The sequence below is a fragment of the Prionailurus bengalensis genome, chromosome B4 (assembly GCF_016509475.1).
Source record: "Prionailurus bengalensis isolate Pbe53 chromosome B4, Fcat_Pben_1.1_paternal_pri, whole genome shotgun sequence".
Classification (NCBI taxonomy): domain Eukaryota; kingdom Metazoa; phylum Chordata; class Mammalia; order Carnivora; family Felidae; genus Prionailurus; species Prionailurus bengalensis.
This window is the reverse complement of record NC_057358.1, coordinates 49,170,795-49,187,746: the sequence shown is the minus strand read 5'-3', so window position 1 is coordinate 49,187,746 and position 16,952 is coordinate 49,170,795. Positions and strand designations below refer to the sequence as shown.

The 16,952-nt window shown below is 37.2% G+C and overlaps 1 protein-coding gene across 5 annotated transcripts in view; it reads left to right on the top strand.

The window, feature by feature from the left end:
- Nucleotides 1-16,952, top strand: part of EPS8 (epidermal growth factor receptor pathway substrate 8) — a 192,956-nt gene that overhangs the window by 78,471 nt on the left and 97,533 nt on the right. Inside the window, exon 1 of one of the 5 annotated variants that reach the window (XM_043561937.1) lies at nucleotides 3,001-8,836. The exons of the other annotated variants lie outside the window; for them this stretch is intronic. The gene's annotated coding sequence lies outside the window, so the exon portion shown is untranslated. Of the gene's footprint in view, nucleotides 1-3,000; nucleotides 8,837-16,952 lie in introns of those variants that run through there. 5 annotated transcript variants of the gene reach the window in all.

Below are 16,952 nucleotides of genomic sequence, written 5' to 3'. Positions count from 1 at the left end.
GATTGAGCCACTCAGGCACCCCTGCTTTGCTGGAACTTCTAATGAGGAATCATAGATTGGACTTTCAAAAGGCTCTTGAAGCTTGTAGACTCAGCCAGTGACTCACTGTCAGATTTTGCCTGTAACACTTATAAATGTGAGTAAAGTCCTCTGTTCTTGAGGTCCCCCAAGTATCCTGAGGTTCCTGGATTCGGCTAGGAAGTAAGGGTACCCACCTATTAGGCAGAAATCCTATAAGCAAGCTACCAGGTAGTTTTTAGAAGGGTAGCTGTATAAGCATTGGCTCCTTAAAGCTAACCTTAGTTCCTTGACGCTGTCTGGTCACATCTGATTCTGCGCACATCATTTTCAAATATGTCATTCCAGTCAAAGCCTTTCTAATATAAGCAATGTTTACAATTGTGTCCTGTTACAAGGAGGACCGATTTTTATTGAACTTATGCAAATAACTATATTGCCACGAAAATACGAATACTCAGTAAGAATTCTCAATTCTGGAGAGATGAGTTGGGGAGAAAAGAGAAATGCTTCAATTCTGTTTACAAAAGTATAATTTACCAAATTGCTGTGAGTTATAAGTAGCTCAAAAGGAAAGAGAAAAAGGTTTCCTTAAATTGGAAAAACACAACATTAAAGAACAAGTGCTACTTCAAACAGAAGTTATAATCATCATATCAGTCCATTCAGTCCCTTATAATTAATTCTTACTCTGCTTGCTCTTGGGTTAACAGGTTTACGAGTCTATCAGCTCCTACATCAGTTCTGGAAATTCTTACCCATTCCAGTGGCATAGTGTCAGAGTTTTTCAAGTGATACCATCATAGAGCATTCTTATAGTAGATGATTGTAAACACTTTTAAGAAAGAGTCGGAGCAGAACAGTAACTCTGAGCTGTCAGCACGGAGCCCGACGCGGGACTCAAACTCACGAGCTGTGAGATCATGACCTGAGTCGAAGTGGGATGCTTAACTGAACTACCCAGGCACCCTGGTACGGTTAAAATTCTGATGAGAGTTCATTTGATAGGAAAATTAGTTATTTCTATGGTATACAACAATCTAAGATGATAATTGGATAGAGGGTGGTGACAAATTTCTATGAACTTTGTACGACTTCTGGAATACCTATCTTAATACGATGTATCCATAAAACATAACCTGAATGTTTATCACCACTTCTTATTTCAGTCTTTCCCATGTCAAACCTAATTATATTAACATCTCTCTTGCATAAGATGAGAGACAAATCCTTTAAGATTTTCCAAGGGCCCTCTGGATAACCTGACAATCAAGTTGATGTCAACAAGAGTTTAGGAAGTTTGTCAAAAATATCAAAAGGTTTGGACTAGTTGACTAAATCGGGTCACAGATCATTGACCTGTGGTCACATTATCTGACCAAAGTGAAAGAGGATTTTAAAGGCAAATACAGAAGGTTACCTAGTTGTGAACAAACTTTTTTTAATATGGAGGGAACTCAGTTTTCTTAAGTAACCAGTGACCTGATAAAGACAACATGGAGCACAGGAAATTATTCTAAGACAACATCTAAGGTAGATTACTTAAAAGGTAAAGAAAACTAAGAGAAATAGCAATGTTCTTTAAGCTCACCATTTAATACTTAGTTAACCACTTTATTACACTGTGCTCTTTTATGCATTGTTTCATTCAGTCTCTCTGAAGAAGATACTATTATTTTTATTTCATAGACAAGCAGACAGATTTGGTGGAGTAACTTGGCCAAAGTGATACAGCTATAAATAATAGCACTGGTGTTTGTACCTGTTTTGCACATGAACCTGAGTTTTTTACAACTGTGTTCTATTGCCTACATTAATGATTTGTTTAAGGTCATATGATACTAAATGATAGAGCCAGGGGAAAAAATGTAGCTGTTTGAAACCCCATGGCTCTTTGGACCATAACATTTCACCTCTTGACATAGGTTTATTTAACCTCTTTTCCATAGGTCCATCTCCCAAATACAGAGGAATTAGATACTAGTGTTAGAATTGTCATTGGAAGGTCTTGAAACTGCAGATTAAATAAAGCTTAAGAAGTTTTTTTGGAGGATCAATACTTTATTGACGAGAAATAAACTTGAAAGTAAATCCTTAATATTTTGCTCAACCCCAGTAAACTTGCAACGTATTAACACTTCAGCCAAAGGCCATGTAGTTATATATTTTTCTGCCTGTGCAGACTCTAGCCTGGTGATATTCAAAGAAGTTAAATCACTTTTTGAAATGAATATAGCCTCTGGCAGTTTAATATCGGTGTTTCTTTGTGACATTCCACTTCAGATCCTGTTGAAGCTTTGCTGTAATGGCTTCTCTTTATATGACCACGGTACTATGTGCCACTGACACAGCTTGTCTGATTTAAGTGCCCTCTGCCGCCCCTCTTTATTGGTAACACATGAGCTTTAAGGATCATTTGATGTGCAAATTTAATTGCAGGTTTTATTTTTGAAGGATGACATAAGCTATGTCATTCTAATAGCTATTTCTACAGCTTTTTCTAAACTGCTACTCTGAAAACATGCATTTCTTTCTGTATTGTAATGCTTCCTGATTTACTTTTTCACGCCTGCTTGCTCAGTTAACTTGTTGAAGTGTATATGTGATGGTTCTTTGCAGTATTTCAGTAGGTATATGCTTTGAAATTAAACTTGGGCAATTCTTATTTTTTGATAAGATAGGTCCTTATGAGCCTTTGTCTTCTGTATCTGTTAATTTCCCCCTCCTCCCTTTCTTCCTCCCTCCCTTTCTTCCTCCCTCCCTTTCTTCCCAGTGCTATAGCACATGATTACAATACTCAAGAGCGGTTGAGTCTCATTATATGGCTAATGTGATAATTTCTTGACTGTATTACAGAGTTATGGTAAAAATACTCTGGAAAGGATCAGTGGGCTTATATGAAATGCCATTTTCTTTCCGAATGACACTAAAGAATCCAGAAGCACCGATGATTTTAATAAAACAAGTACTCCTATCTTTTTTTTTTTTTTTTTTTTAAGAGTAACGTTTTGTGGAAAACAAAGGTTTGGAGGATGATATAGGTTTAAAAAATGCCATTTTACAAGGAACATCTGTTAGTTCTTCTGATATGCATTCACTGAGTCAATTATGAAGGCTAGTACCATGTGAGTCAGGTGAAATAAGGAAGTTCTGAGTGAAATCTTAATAATGAAAGGAAATACTGGTACTACATGCCAAAAGCTTCCACTTTTCCTGCCTCCCAGAAATTCTTTATACCTATTTGTTTTAGAAGAGTCTGTATTTAAATTGGAATTTTTTAGCAGAAATTGGGGGGGCCTCTGAAATGTGTTATTTCATAATTTGTGAGGTAAATTGACAAATGTCCTCATAGCAACTAATACTTTTTCCTCATTTGTCATTAGATTTCCTGACTATTCATTCGGTGATTTAATTTTTCTGAAAATTTACCATTTTATGTTTAAAAGTGTAAAACTGCCATTTACAATGATTTAGCCAAAATCTAATTAAGTAGATTTTCTGTTTTTAAATTTGAACTGTGAGAATGTTCTAGAATAGATCTGAATGCGAGCTCACCAATTTGTCTCACTGATCTCATTTTACAGGTGAGGAAATGGAGGCTGAGAGAGGTTAAGTTACTTGCCTGAGATTATAGAGCTACTAAGTGGCAGAGTGGATGCTTCAACACAAGCCTTCAGTTTCTTAGTATTGAGGTCTTTGCACTTTACTACTTGTCTTTGATTATAGGACTTGAATAGAAATGAGACATCACTTTTTTGTTTTCACCATTAAAAAAATGTTTGTGTTTTTTTTTTCTTTTTGATTGTAATTGTCAAATAAGGGTGTGACTTCCTGGAACTGTATGGGGATTCCTAAGTGGAAAATTGACACACAATATCCATAATCAAATGAGTTTGTGTGGTGTTTCCCTGAGTATATACCTAAACTTTGCTACTTTAAGGTGAAACTACCATTTTGTTCCCTTATATATACCCTGTTACCTAATTTTGCAGTTCATTTTTCTCAAATTCGTACTTCTGTTATTGGAGACTCAAACCATCTGTAGACTTGAAAATGTAATTATGGTACCACTCTTCTAATAGCTTATGTAAAGAATGAATATTGTTTGGTCCTGCTATTTATATTTATTCATCCCAAGAAGTGTCCATTATCTTTTTTTGTTTGTTTTTCACCTTTAATCCAGATTCTGTGCCCAAACAGTATCTCCAAAATGATAGTGACTCATTTAATCTTTTTTTAAATTTAGTATTTTTTTATTAATTTTTTTAATATCCAGTTATTTTTGAGAGAGAGAGAGAGAGACAGAGTGCAAACAGGGGAGGGGCAGAGAAAGAGGGAGACATAGAGTCTGTAGCAGGCTCTAGACTCTGAGGTGTCAGCACAGAGCCTGACGCGGGGCTTGAGCCCACAAACCGTGAGATCATGACCTGAGCCGAAGTCAGATGCTCAACCAGCTGAGCCACCCAGGCACCCCATCATTTAATCTTTTTTAATATGAGCAAGTTGGCTCTTCATCTCATTCACATCCCATGCATATTTGCTCTTTTGTATGCCTGTGATATATTAATAATTTTACATGACTCTCCCCAAATATGAATTATATTGCACTGCTATTTCATATCTAGATAAGTTGTTAAAGGATTTGGTTGATCATTCTACCCATATGAATTTAGCTAGCTTAACTTGCATGTTATTGAGATTTGGCAATGTGCAGTTTAGAGTTTAGAAACTTCTTTTGGATTCTCTCATTAGTAACATGTTAAGTTTCTTACTTCCAATGAGAAAGAGTTTTAAAGTTAGAAGAAGAAGGATTGGTTTACAGAAAACAAAGCAGATTGTGATTCTTGGGAGAGGAAGTGCTGAAAGACAGATGAGGAACCGCGATTGAAGTGTACAGAAACTGAGAGTGAAGTTCTGCATATTTCCAAGGTGAATGTATTGTGACATTGTTGATCTGTTCTGCTTTCCTGTCCTGATAATTTATGTTAATGACTTCGTGTCATTTTGAATCTGAAGGTCTTGATACTTTTTGCTACGTTTTATCTTGTCTGCCTTTGTATTTGTGGTTACAAAGTGTGGAATGTAGGGCAGGGACACCAGTAGAGAGGTGTGTGCGTGTGTGCGCGTGCGCGCGTGCGTCCGCAATTTCCAGCTTCCTTTAATAGTTATGGAAGACGTATGGCAACCAAATCTATGTTCCAAATATATTTCTAATGGCTACTTCTGGTACACTGCCCTGTCTTAGAAGGGTGAGGCAGTCAACAAATACCCATGAGCCTTGCTTGGATTTGTCCCGTGTCATTGACATCCTTTAGTGTGCATATGAATGAATATAGCTATAGTCCATGCAGTTTTTTTATTAATATTCTCTTTTTTTAAGTATGCTTCATGCCCAGCTCAGAGCCCAGTACAGGGCTTGAACTCATGACCCTGAGATCAAGACCTGAGCTGAAATCAAGAGTCAGACACTTAACCAACTGAGCCACCCAGCACCCCTATTAGTATTCTTAATAATGATTAGTTATATACTTGCCTGAACCTGATTAACCTTTTATAAAACTGTCATTAACATCTTTACTGGTGGTTCAGAACCAAAAGGTGTATCAGAATTCTGTTACTTGGAACATGGGGTAAATATAAACAGGGCTCATGGGATTTGTAGATTTCCTCACCCTTAGAAGATAGGGCATTTACCAGAAGTAGCCATAAGAAACATGTATTTGGAATGTGTTAGATTTGGTTGTTGCACATTTTCCCATGACTATTGAAGGAAGCTGGAAATTGTACACGTACATCTCTATTGGTAAACTTGCCCCCCATCAGGGAATTAAATGTACCAGTTAACTTACTGTTAGGAAAGTGACTGTCTTAGAAGAATAAATGGCCTATATCTAAGCAGCAACGTTTTTGGCATTTAGCAGACCCATGGACCTAAGAGGTATTGTCTTCACAAAGACACACTGGAATTGGTATACCCTTGAGATGTTGTGAAATGTTGTGTTGTGGAATTTTATGATTATATTTTCATTTTCAAAAAGTCTTTCCCTTGTGCTACTGGTCTCCTCACCAAAGAGATATTAGTACTTTCTGGTGTTTTCTTCATTGGTTTCAAAGTTTTATTATTTTTCTTTTCTCCTTTTTTTTAAAAAAAATATTTATTTTGAGAGAGAGCATGCACGAGTGGTGGAGTGGCAGAGAGAGAGAGAGGGAGGGAGAATCCCAAGCCCCGATGTGGGGTTTGAGCTCATGAACAGTGAGATGATGCCCTGAGCTGAAATCAAGAGTCAGACCCTTAACCAGCTGAGCCACCCAGGCAGCCCTTTCTCACTATCACTCCTTTCATAGTGCTGCCCCATATCCTGTCCTTTTTTTTTTTTTTTTTTTTTTTTTATGATGCTCTTCTGTTGCAGCCTGGGTTCCCCAGGATACAGACTCTCAGATGGAAATTAGTGTGCTAGAAGTTTCTTAAAAAGTGCTCTTTGGATCAACCCCTGTGGAAGGGAAGGGAGATACCAGTATTGGGCAGAAGGGAAATTAGGCTACTGTGCAGTCTTGATGGAGGTATGACCCAGAGGGGAGTTCTGAAGCCAGGATGGCTCTCCACCATTGTCCCCCATTAGGGAGAGAGGGCCACGTCTTTATATTCCCTGCAGCCACCTGTCTTTGAATGTGGGCTGCCCTGGAAAGGGAGCATGAGCTTGTGTGAGAAGAATCTTCAGCCAAGGCCGTTCTCAAGAGAGCTGGTAGCTGAAGGCTGTCTGCTGGCAGCCGTTCAACAGGGGGATAAATCATTCAGTCCTGAAAGGGGATCTGAGTGGCACATCACAGTTTCCACTCTGTCCTTTTTGCACAGGTGCTGGAGAGGGCTCACGGCGGCCTGGGGGATGGGTCAGGATTTCCAGCAATGGGGCGTTGCAAGGGCAGAGTGGTCATCAATGGTAGAGAGGCAAAGTTGGTGTGCAATAGATCCTGCCATATAATTGAGTTCCTGCTTTGCTTATTGTCTAAGTAAGTTTTTAAACTTCTATCCATCTATACTAACAATGTTCTCTTTTTAAGTTACAGAAACCTGATGAAAACTCAGGGTGCTCTATGTAGAGAATATGCATGTCTTTGCATATAAATTCTGTATGGTTTTGTAAAACCTACTTGTTTTTTCTGTTTCCTATTCTTTATAGGCTCTTTTTTCTTCCTCCGTCTCTTAATAATTATGCTTTGTTTTTCTATCTTCATATTAAAAAATTAGTTGAGTGCTGTATTTTCTATTTGGTGTACACACACACACACACACGTGTGTGTGTGTGTGTGTATGTGTGTGTGTGTGTGTGTGTACCCATTTCTTTTTTAAGTTTATTTGTTTATTTTGAGAGAGAGGGGAAGAGAGAGAATCCTAAGCAGGCTCCATGTTGTTAGTGCAGAGCCTGACATGGGCTCGATCCCTGTGAGATCATGACCTGAGCCGAAATCAAGAGTTGGATGCTTAATGGACAGAGCCACCCAGGCGCCCCTGTTTGGTTTGTTAATGTTCAATCACAGTAAATCATTTTCTTACATGTTTTGTAATTTCTAAATTATAGGCTTATCTTCATTTGAGATTTTTGTTGTTGTTGTTTGGTTTAGTTTTTCTAGCTTATAGAGGTCCCATGTGGCCTATAGAGTGTTATTCTAGAGTGGTTTCATTTCTTCTGGATACTCCAGGGATATCACAAGCCTCAGACCCAATTTTATCTTAATTTTTGAGTTTGAAGATTCTCATAGAAATAAGATTTAGACTTGAGAACTGTTGTGACACAGGTGTAGGGTTTTAATTTCTGGTTGTTGCATTTCCCCTATGCTTTTACCCAGATTTCCAGAGACAGGTTGTCTTGAAGTCTTACTAAGACAGTGGGTGGATTTGTCCTGTTCCCTGCATCATTTTTTTGACTGTGATTGCAGCCTTTTGAAAATAGCTCTGGTTTTTTGAAAGGATCTCAGTACCAACTTTATACCTTGTGTGTCTGAGAGCTCTTTCTCTGCCTGCACATGGTCATCAGGGTACAGTTGGGTAGGTGGTATCCTGTGTTGAGGAAAAGCAGGGCCAGAAATCTAGACTCTTCTTCTGAGAGAATACTTTCTTCCCATCTCATTGCTTGAGAGGGCATCTCCTTACCAATTTCAGTTAGGCCAAAGTGCTAAGGTGATTCCTGTGGTCATTTCTGGAGGCCATAACTGGCAGTATTTACTTTGGTGCATACCACTTTGGCCCTTGGTTCTAGCTTTGGTGTAGCACCAGGGGATTTTCTTTGTCGTAAGTGAAGCTGTGTTATTTCTTTTTAAATTTTGTTACACTCTTTTTCATTTTTTCTGTGTGTTTGCAGTGGAAGGTCTTCATTAGGTCAGTTAACCACGTTGCTGTACCTGGAATTTCTTCCAGTTACTTATTAACCTCTGTTCCTCAGATTCCACCGCTAACAATGGGAATAATAATAGTGTCTGTCTGTATGGTGTTAGTTTGGAGCACATCTTAAGTTCTCAGTCATTGTTAGCTATTATTATTTGCACCATTTACAGCTTTACTTTAGCACCTTAGGGAAGAGTTGGAAATGAAGTGGTTGTGTTTCTTACTTAACAAGAAGAGGAAGTCTTAGTTAACGCCCTAGAGAAACCAAAGGAGAAACTTTGTTCACTATAGTAAAATGCCGAAACTGAAGCTTAGAGTCCCACCCTTTCTGTTGATATGCCGAAGGTCACTTGGCACCCAGAGTGAGCTGAGAGGAATGTCCTCTCAATATTGCCTGGCGGATCGCTTAGAGGAGTCTTGCTTGGATTGTGTGGGTAGGTAAGTTTGACTTTGTGAATATTTACTTTGCTAAGGAGGGCTCTCAAAGGCATAATTATTTTAGAAGATATATATAGACCTTGAAACACGCAGTAATACTTTTTAGTCCCAGTTAGCCTTTTGACAATTTCTTAAATTCCCATTTGGTATTCCAAGTGGATTCTGAACTTGTTGAAATTGGTGCCTCGGGCTCCTCAGAGCCCTGCCTCCTGCCTCCTGCCTCTGGGGGATTTTAAAGGATTTCTTTCTGTTAGGTCATATGTTTAAGAGAATCATTTTCCTCCATAAATTGTAGGTGAGAAGAAATCTGTTGACGATTAATAGTTGGGGAAGCACAGATAGAATATATGAAGTTTTCTTAAAAATTACTTTTAAGTTAATCTGATAGGCAAAATACTGTGATTATCCTATAAATATTAACTCCTTTGGATTGTTTATACAATGTCAGTTGTACTATGAAAATTTGCTTATTAACCAAGTTCAGTTTTCTTAGGTTGTTATTGGCTTTGAGTCCACAGACTTAACACTGCCAAATTTCTGTGTAAACATTTTGCTTGGGACCTAAACTGTAGTGAATATGTGTATTTAAAGTTTTTTTTTTTTTTCTTCTTCCCCTGAGCCTGTGTATATTAATGGAACTTGTAAACATTTAAATAGTCAATTAATGGAAATTTTTAAGGAAAAACTCTTCCAAAAAATTCAATCATGTGATTATGTTGTAAGTATAAAATTTGAGCTTAGTGTGAAATATCTATATATATCTATAGATAGATACATAGATATATATAGATATATATAGATACATAATTCTTACATAGAGATGTTTTTGTAGCTTTTATTGATTTGTTACATTTAATTTTTTTTAGGAGGAGTCTTTTTGTTGTTATGTTACGAGTAATTAAGTGCAAGGCCAAGATTTATACTATTTAAAAACAAGAGTTAATAGTATTGTATCACAGTATACTAGATAGAGAACAAAAGTAAATAACCGGTTACATCTCTATTTTGGTGCTGGGAAATGTAATGCATTCTTGAGTTCAGGTGCCATGGTTATTATGCCTATAGTGATCCATTGAAGTACATTCTTGAATAGGTTGATTTTTCTCTAATGTGTCTGCTATTTATTAAGACTCTACACCATAAGGAATGTCATCTACACCCCAAACTTAAACTTCCCATATAAGCACAATGTGCAACTGTTTGGTAGCATACATAGGTGAGATTCCGTGGAATGTTTATGGCCTGAGTTATTCTTAACCTTGTTGCAGAGCTTTGGTCAGCTTTACAGGGCAAACTCTAAAGCAAGTGTCAGTGTCATGCTCAGTATAAATTTTGTATATGCTCTCGGAATGGTATGTAATGTTGGGGAGGGGCAGAGAGCAAGGGAGAGAGAGAATTCCACGTAGGCTCCATGCTCAGTGCAGAGCCCTACATGGGGCTTGATACCCCAACCATGGGATCATGACCTGAGCTGAGAAGAACTGAGCCATCTGGGTGCCCCACCTGGAGTTTAGTTTTAAAAGTGGTTTCTGTTTTTCTGCAGATGGACTTGGAAATACTTTCTTCAGTTTAAGTAAATTACATATAGGAGAAAATGACTTTGGGAAGGATAAGATGTTTATACTGATTTTCTGTGTAATTCTGAAATAAACTGTATAGAGAAGTTTCCTTTTTAGTTTATTTTTCAGAGAAATCATGTTGCATTAATTCATCAAGGTAGGCATGAAGATAAAGAGATTCTTTCGAGTTTTAAGCAGACAAAAATTAGCTCATTATATTTTAGATTTTTAAATAATACTTTACTTGAATTGTGTAAAATTTTTGTGTGGATGATATAACAAAGTAGATTTTCATATAGTCTTTTGATCATTTACCCTGTAACAAAGTTCTAATTTAATTAAACAATTATTCTTTAAAATTCTTTTTTCTGTTAGAGTTTAAGCTTGTGTGTGTGTGTATGTATATATACATATTTTTTTAATGTTTATTTTTGAGAGAGAGAGAGAGAGAGAGAGAGAGAGAACAAGCGGGGGAGGGGCAAAGAGAGAGGGAGACTCAGAATCCAAAGCAGTCTGACGCGAGGCTTGAACCCACAAACTATGAGATCATGACCTGAGCTGAAGTCAGACACTTAACTGACTGAGCCACCCAGGTACCCCCCGTGTGTATATTTTTAATTTTTAATTTTTTCATGAAACACTGAAAAGTGGACTTTCAGCTAATAAAAATGTATTATTTTAGTTAAAATTTGTGGCATTTCTGTCTGCTGTATAGAATTCATTAACAGATTCAGGGACCTGATTAGAAGAAACTTGTAGTAGTTGTAATTCTTAATATATATTCTAAGGTATTAAAGCAATATGTGAAATACTGTGCTCTTTGTACTTAGTGATGTAAAATCTGAGCTGAAATGGAACATGTGTTTCTTATACTTGCCTTAGACCTTATGTGCACATTAATCCAAGAAGGTTTTGCTTTGGGAGAACATTGATATACAGCTTCTTGACTATTAAAAAAATATTGTGTCAGATATTTAGATGTAATTCAAAACCATATTAACTTTCTTAATTATATGATCTAATGATCAGATTTAAATATCTGCTAATATTATTATTACTCTTAAGTTGTATTCTTTTTTTTCCCTCATTGTTTCCAAAAATATACTTTCCTCTCATTTTGCAGGTAATTTTTTTTTATTCCACTATTTTTTATAATTTGCCAGACCAAATGACACAGTTAGGATCCATTAAGTAGAGCTGTGAATATCAATCTTGGACACAAAGCTGGGGATTGTTGTTGGGAAAGCCCTCCTGCTGCTCTTACTTGGCATTCCAAAGACTCTGAATGAAGTCTCTTCACTTATTTCAAAGCCTGGGTTTGTGAAGGCCAGTTGGGCTCCCTTTTGCTCATTCATCACTGATGTTACACTCTTCTGGTTAAATTACACTCTTCTGGTTAAAAATTGTCAGCGACTTTCCCATTTTCCATCAGATAAAATTCAAAGTTTGTTATAGAACTTATTATTTGTCATCATGTATCTTAATTTGTGGCCTACGTGTCTTGATCTTTATGCTTTATTGTATATTTCCTGCCTTTTTCTTTATTCATGCAGCAATTAGAAAACGTTTCCCTCATAATCAAAATTTAACTCATCCATAAGGTCTGCTAATCACCCCCATTAAATTTCTCCTGGTCCCTTTTTCCAACATTGAAAGTAATCTGTTTTTTTTTTTTCCTGCATTTAAAAACATTTTTTTATTTATTTTTGAGAGAGCATAAGTGGGGGAGGGGCAGAGTGAGCCAGACAGAGGATCTGAATCAGGCTCTGTGCTGACAGCAGGGAGCCTGAAATAGGGCTTAAGCTCAGAACTGCAAGATCATGACCCGAATTTAAGTCAGATGCCCACCTGACTGAGCCACCCAGGTTCCCCTTCTGCATTGTCTTAAGGTGCTTCATGTTCTGTCTTGTGTTGCAGTTATTTTTACATGTGTTATAATATTTTACCCCTCCTGTATAGCCTCGACCAACTTTAAATGATCCACTGAATTACTTAAGTCTCTTACCTCTTACTAGGATGGATGGAGGTGGTTTTATCATGTTTCTCCTATGATACCTTGTATTCAGGAAATACTCATAAATATTTGGTGAGCGAATAAATGAAATGACATGACAGCGTGTTACCACCAGACATTTTATTCCTCTGTTGGAATGGACATTTGGGGATAGGGGATCAGTTAGAGAAGAAAATAATTGTGACATAGCTGTCTGAATCCGAGCTGTCCCCAGAAGGGAAAGCTGAGGGAACAGTCAAAGATGCAGTTAAATGTTTTAGATCATGTTTAATGGCTCACTACTGACGAGGAAAGAACAATGTTTTCTAGATAAACACTTTGGGCTAATAGGAAATTGAAGAGTAACACAGGCTTTGTAGATCATGACTAGAGTTCTGAGTCAGAGAACATTAATCATTAGTCTGTAGTTTGGGAATGAATAGTCAGTTCTTCTATAATGCTTGTTTTGAAAATGGGAATTTATTCCTACATTATTGGTACTAGGGAACAGTTTGAGGATAACGTATATTTCACACTTGTCATGTGTATATTATCTGAGAAATAGTAGGTGAACACCGAAAGTTCCACCTGGTTGACCTGAGCCACGTAGGAATACACAAAATGCAGGGGCACAGTCCTCGGACGTCTCCAGCTACCTCACTGCGTTGTACGCTATGAACTGCAAACACACCCATATCTTTTATAGTTTTCTCTCCAATTTCAGATAACCCTTTTCCCTCCATTTCACAATAACTTACTTATGTGTAACCCTGTGGCAGCCAGTTCCACAAGCAAACTTCAGGTCTTTTTCAAGGTAAGGTACCATGTTTATTGTGGTTTTTTATTTTTTTAACCATTTAACATACGTAAAACTGCTACAATCTTTATTAGTTTCTTTCCTTTTTTTTATGAAGTGTCACTGACAGAGTTTTTGAGTGTTGTGCTTCTAACCCCATTTTCTCCATAAGCCTTGTGGTTTTAATGATGTGATTTTGCATCGCATCATGATTTTTAGGAATATGTGTGTTGCATTATAACAGAATAGGCTTGTCCTAATTGTTAACCTACAGAGTGCAAACTGATGGTTCTCCCTCTCTCTTTCCTTCATTTCTGCTCTTCCTCTTCCCTCTCTTTTGATGGTGAAAGAAACTAAATAGACCCTGTAAGGAGGGACACAGCATGACAGAGCAAAATACCAAAGGACTTTTTTTTTTTTTTTTTTTTTTTACAAAAAAGGGCATAAATTTACCGGTGGACATAAATGGGTATCTTCAAAAGCAGGCAGGGACTGAGAAGTAAATACAAAAGCCAGTGGCCTCCTGGAGTAAAAATATATCTTACCTTTAAATAATAGTAATTATGTTTAACATTTTTTGAGCCTTTACTATATGCTGGGCACTGTGATAAGTGCTTGACATAGTTGATGCCATGTAATCGTCATAAAACGCTATAAAGTATGTGTTATTACTGTCTTCATTTTACAGATGAGGAAAATGAGACTTAGAAGGGTTAATTAACTTGCCCAAGGTAGGTAACTCATAAATATAAAGGGCAGAGCCAGTTCTAGAATCAGGTCTGACTTCCGAGCCTTAGATTTTAGTGGTCTGTCACAGTACTTTGTAGATTATAAGTTAATAAACTACAGGTGTTATTTCCTCTACGCTTAACTGTGTCTGATTGGCATCACGGGCTATTTCAATGCCTGTAATAATTGAAGAAACGGAGGTGCCCAGGCTAAGAAATGTGCAGATTGTCAGAGGCAGAACAATAACAGGAATTAATTCTAATACCTAATTCAGGTTTTTTTTTGTTTTTTTTCTGGAGTTTATATATAGAAAGGGTGAAAATTTGGACAGTTGGCAATAAGGAGGTAAGCTAAGCTGAATAGAAGGAGAAATAATTGCTTTGGAAGTTGGAAAAAAAGGAGGTGAATTTGTAACAATATGTTAGAATTGAAAGATGAGAGCCCAATGGAGAATGAGCAAAGGGGATTCTCACTCTATGTCGTGTGTAGTCCAATCAGATTCTCATAAAAGAACTAAAATCAGTACCAGTTTTGATACAAGGTTATAGCACAAGAAATCTGAGGTCATGAGCATAAAATAGCTATATTATAAATCCTGATTAGTAGTAGGCTCAGGGAAAAAAAAAGAGAGGAAAGAGAGAGGTTATGCTAAAGGATGCTTTCAAAAGGCTTTATTTGTACTGATTTTATTGCTTGTCCTTAGTCACTTTTTCTTTACATGGCCAGTTACCTCACAGGGCCTTACATAGAAACACGGACACAAGTGTTTAATCCATACTTGTTAAATGGAAGCATTGATGAATAGTGGAGAGAGTAGTTCTTCAGTTGAGTGTTGATTAAAAGCTAAATATTATACAGGTAATGGATAAATAAAGGTGGACTTGATGAGTATTTATGTATTTAGAGCAAGGGATTAGCAAACTGACCAATAGACTATTTTCTTTCTATAAGCCAAGAATGGTTTTTACATTTTTAGTAGATTATTAAAACAAAAACAAAATTATCAACAGAGACCATATGGGGCCCACAAGCCCCAAATATTTGCCACTTGACCCTTTATAGAAAGTTTGTCAACACCTGACCTGAAAAATAGTCCAAAAAAAAGTTAGATTGTTCTCTTTTAGGAAATCAGATTAGGAAATGGAAACTGGTATTATATTTCATAGCTACATTTCTGAACATGTGCCTTTTTTCCCCTCATGTGGGAAGGAGTTGATATTTATTAAAAATATTTTGCTAGGGGCTCTGTATACCTTATATTTATTTCTCATACCCTTAAAAGATATCATAACTACTTTAATTTTTTTTAATGTTTATTTATTTTTGAGAGAGGGAGAGAGAGACAGTGAGAGGTGGGGAGGGGCAGAGGGAGAGGGAGACACAGAATTTGAAGCAGGCCAGCACAGAGCCCGATGTGGGTCTTGAACTCACAAACTTTGAGACCATGACCTGAGCCAAAGTTGGACGCTTAACCGACTAAGCCACCCAGGCGTCCCAGATACTATAACTACTTTAAAGTGAGGAATCCTGCCTTGTAGAAGCTAAGTAAGCCTAAAGTTTCACACTTAATGAGTAGTGGGATTCCTATATATTTGGCTCTCCCACATAAGAAAATGGTAAAAGTTGAGTATAGACTATTCAGAATTCTGGCTTGAAAATATCCAAATAGATATCATATGTGGACATTTGTAGTATCTTTAGCTAGTATCTCAAATATAAACAGAACATTTAAGTTTCACATACAAAAAATAGGACTGTTTGAAGAATTGTAATTTTATTATAAAATTTGCATATGAAGGAAGATCTTTGGATAAATTGTGGAGTAACAGAGATAAAGTGTGAAGAAAAAATTCAAGACTCATCTGTTTTTTTTTTTTAATGTTTATTTATTTTTGAGACAGAGAGAGACAGAGCATGAATGGCGGAGGGTCAGAGAGAGAGGGAGACACAGAATTCGAAGCAGGCTCCAGGCTCTGAGCTGTCAGCACAGAGCCCGATTTGGGGCTTGAATTCACAAACTGTGAGATCATGACTTGAGCCAAAGTTGGACGCTTAACTGACGGAGCCACCCAGGCGCCCCTGAAAGAATTAAAATAATATTCACCTAAAAGAAAGATGAGACTTAAAACGTTTTCAATATAAAGTACAGAATAGAAAAGTTTATTCTGCTTCAATAGAAAGTATACCGGGCAGTCATTTATTTTTGAAAAGCTCATGTTACAAATATTGGCCCATAAGTCTAATTATAAAGCCTTATGAAGAAGATTTCAGGGTACTGTGAAAACATGCAATGAAGGATCTAATAATATAGATTGGAAGGTCCGGACAGGACATCCCAAGAGGGGTCATTTAAGCTGCGATGCAGGAGTCAGGCAAAGACAAAGAGGATAATTATTCCAGACAGATAATGATAGGCCTTGAGGATGGTAAGAGCTTGGCATATTCAAAGGAATATCAAAGAAGGTCATTGTGTCTCCTAACGACTCTGAGGACAGGAATTATATGTGTTTTGTTCATCCTTGTATATCCAGCTTCATACACATAGTATCTGTTGGCACATAGAAAGCCCTTAGCAAGATTTATTGAATGGACAAAGAATGAATGGACATTTCATAGGGAAATTCATGGTATAATTGTGAGTATAGGGATTCCTTGGATGAAGGCTACTACTCTCTCTCTGAAGCCTACCTAATTACATCAAACTATTCAGATTGTTGGTAATCCCAGATTATCCTAGGTCACTTGCAGCCCAGATGTCCCAAACCTTGGTAACTATGGTCAGAGGGTCTGAATGGAACTTGGACCGAGAGTCTGCATAGAAAAAGCAGGAAAAAAGGAACGTAGACTGTTTCAGCTGGGTCTGAGCCTGAGAAGGAAAGTACATTTGCATTATTACAACATCAGGAATAAATCTGAGCTAGAATGAATATTGCCATTTTTCTAAAAATAACCAGCCGAAAGGAAGGGTGTTCCTTACTAGAACATGTGATCCCTGATTCTCTGGGTGATCACTGGTGGCCAAATAGCACATGATCATCA